Below are 3,567 nucleotides of genomic sequence, written 5' to 3'. Positions count from 1 at the left end.
AGATGCAAAGTGACTTTCGCTCTCGTACCAACCCAGACACTCCCTCCCGGGCAGCGGCCTTTCTGTCACCACCTAGGAAAGTGGGAGGAGTGGCCGGGTGGTGATGAAGCTCGCGTCCATCGGTGGAGATCTCCTACTTAGGGGGTTTAGTGGACAGCTCACGATCTCAGAACAGCAAACAACAAAGAATTTGGAGACTTGGAAACAGCAGGGCTCCAACCGTGACACTTCGCAGGCAGTGCGTCTTGTTTTGCTTTTTGTTCCTGTGCCAGGGAATTTCTCATAGCTGGTGTTCCATTCTTCTCCAAGAGGCTACCAATTCTTGCTGCTGTGTTGCCCCAAGGCGAGACATACCCTGGTGGAAATAAGGAACATGGAAGGAGCACATCCAGGTCCTGGGACCTGCAGACCAGCCCTGGTTCATGCTACCTATAAACGTTTTTTCGTTAATGAAATATATACACTAACATTGGCTGGTCTAATCAGCACAGCACAGCAGTGTAGACACTAGACGCTGTATATCCAAGTAAGGCGGAGAGTTGTGGTGACTGTCACGTGGTCACCACTTGGACAGTAAAGCGCTCCTGGACTCCAAGTTCTGAATTAAGGAACTTGTTTCTCTACACCACATGCTGTAATAGGATAGAAGGCATCTTTGCGTATACTGGGGCTTCGAGAACTTCGAAATGCTAAAATTTAGACCTAATTGCAGTCTGATGAGAAGTGAGTCCTGTAGCCTAATGGTGGCACAATACACGAAGACAACGTTTTGTCTTGAGGAGAAGCACGACTCCGTACCGTTTCCCCAGTGATGCATCGGTCATGCCCCGACCGCAGAAAAAGCCGGTGAGAGATCTCTGCTAAGAGATGTACTGCAAGGAAGTGGTGTGCGCGATTGTGGGGTGGACAGGGACGTCCCAAGTCCCTAGGGCAGCCCAGCAGGAAGGGTGAAGCCTGGGGCACAGGCAGGGAGCCGACGGCTTCAGGTAGACACCCAGGCAGGCACAGAAATATTGGCCGGAAGGTGTCGGGATGCCTGGGGGTCATTTAAGGTTGCGCTTTCTCGTGAGGCCTGTTTCTTTTCAAGCTGGTCCCGATGGCTCTCCTGACCCTTCCCTATCTCCTACTGCACAGGGACAACTCTCTCTTCAAAGGAAGAGCACACGTGTCAGTTGTCTACTGCAATTCGTGGGGTCGGTGTTTGTTTTCTTTCTTTTTTCTAATTTTCAATTTTAAAGATGTGGAGTACGATGCAGGGTTAGGTATACAAGTGTTCAGTGTGCAGATACCCTTGTTGATGAGGTGTCCCCTCCCCTGGCAGTATCCCACTACTGCCAATCCTTTTCTTATAGTATTACGATAGTTGTTCAAGGTCCGCTTATGAGTGAGAATATGTGATTCTCGGTTCTTTGTTTCTGTGAAAGATCACTCAGTATTATAGACTCTAAGTACATTCAAGTTGCTGCAAAGTTAATAATTTTGGCCTTCTTTATGGCTGCATAATATTCCATCATGTATATGTACCACATTTTTTTATCCAGTGCTCTTTCAATGAGCAGCATGGTTGGTTTCATGTTTTTGCTATTGTGAATAATACTGCAATAAACATGTATGTTCAGTTATCTTTTTCATAGAGTGATTTGAGTTCCTCTGGGTATATTCCCAGTGGGAGGCCTGTAGGGTCATATTCTGTGTGTGTGTGTGTGTACATGCACATATACAGAATGCATATATTATGTATGCACATGTTTACAATACCACGCACACACACATAAATATCATATACATGTATGCATGTTCAAATGTATTTTATAAACAATTTCTACAGTTGCGTTTCTCTGAATGAAACTGTAAATCACCCCTTTTCTTTCCTAACATACCATTTACTGGAGTGTTAGAGTCAGCATATGAGGGCTATGGATTATCCCTCCCCACACCGATGAGAACATAAAATTCGTCTTCTTTGTTCACTTTGAACTCAAACCACTTATTGTTCTCATTGCAACTGTTATAATTTTCGCAGCTTGTGGATGCTGTTAAGGCCAAAGTCAGGTTTTACTTGTCTGCTCATAACAATTTGGGGTTACCTCTAGGATATAAACCCCGATCCTTCTGTTTTTACACAGATGGCTGGACATTTTAATGGCAGTATAAGGTATGAGTCTGGGGCAAGATCATGACATCAGCATGCTTACATGCACACACCCACACACGAATCGTTTTCAGAATCCCTGTGGGTTTGAAAAAATAAAATCATGGAGAATTGACACTTTATATTTCAGAGCCCTTTAACGAAATGACTGCCTTCAGAGTCACGCAATGCTTTTGTTTTTTAATGTGTTGTGTTTATTTTGGGGTGGCATGGAAACCCAGTGCTCATCACAGATGCCGACCTGCAGTGTGTGCTCCGTGGTGGCCGTGTGTGTTACACAGTGTCTGGGTGCCATAATAAAATTGCTTCGAGAAAAAGAAGAAGCATGGACGCAACCTTCATGATGAAAACGTTCGACCCTTTCAAGAAAGGCATTCTGAGACTGAATCAAATATTTGATTTTTCACTAAACTACAAAATGAAAGCTGTTTTTAGCAAATGCTGTACTTAGAGCCCACTGACAAGGACTTAGGAGGACTCTGTGTGATCTTCTAAGGTCCAATTTGAAATCTCTTAGCCCGTCACCTCAGCTGCTCTGTCTATCGACTGGGCATCAATATTTAATCCGCTCTTTCTGATGAAATTGCAACATTATACGCCACCTTCAGTACTTTTAGACAATCAACTTCTAGTGTCTACATTTGGAATGTAACTTTTAAGATTTTGCTCTTTTAGAGAAATTACTTTTTGCTAAGATATATTTTCTGTTGAGTGGCATTTTGAAACTATATATCGGTCCAACTTCTCCTTGCATCCTTATTTTGACCTCTGTGTTCATAAAAGTGCAAAAGGCTATTTGCTTTGCTCTTCTCAAGCATGGCAACGTATCTGTTTCTTTGTGTGTTAGCCCCTTTGCATGTCAGCTGTGGAGCCACTAGGCGGTCTCCTGTTTCCAGATGATGGGTAGGAAGTGGTCACATCTGACTGCTGTCAAGTCCTCCGTGCAACCTGTCTATGGGAAAGACAAGGTTCCATGTGTATTTGCATTATAAGGTGAGTCAGATTCTTATTTTTCTTAGAGGTGATTTGGAGTCCATGTTGTTTGGAAAGAAAGAGACTATATTTAAAGGAGGTAACATGGGAGCCACACCACTAGGTAACACAACAGTCTCTTCCGTGTTTCCAAGCCACTGTGTGAGGCTGTGTAAATTAACTTTGGAAGGCCAAGGTAGGAGGCTCTCTTAAGCCCAGGAGTTCAAGCACAGCCTAGGCAACATAGGAGACTCTGTCTTTACAAAAAATAGAACAATAAGCTGGGCTTGGAGGCGGGCGCCTTTAGTCCCAGCTACTTGGGAGGTTTAGGCAGGAAGATCGCCTGAGCCCAGGAGGCTGAAGCTATGGTGAGGTGTAATCATACCACTGCACTACGGCTGGGGTGACAGAGTGAGACCCTGATTCATAAAAAAGATGCAATC

The sequence above is a fragment of the Carlito syrichta genome, unplaced genomic scaffold (genome assembly GCF_000164805.1).
Source record: "Carlito syrichta isolate Samal-C Ts95f unplaced genomic scaffold, Tarsius_syrichta-2.0.1 Scaffold305644, whole genome shotgun sequence".
Taxonomy (NCBI): domain Eukaryota; kingdom Metazoa; phylum Chordata; class Mammalia; order Primates; family Tarsiidae; genus Carlito; species Carlito syrichta.
This window is presented reverse-complemented; position numbering follows the sequence as displayed.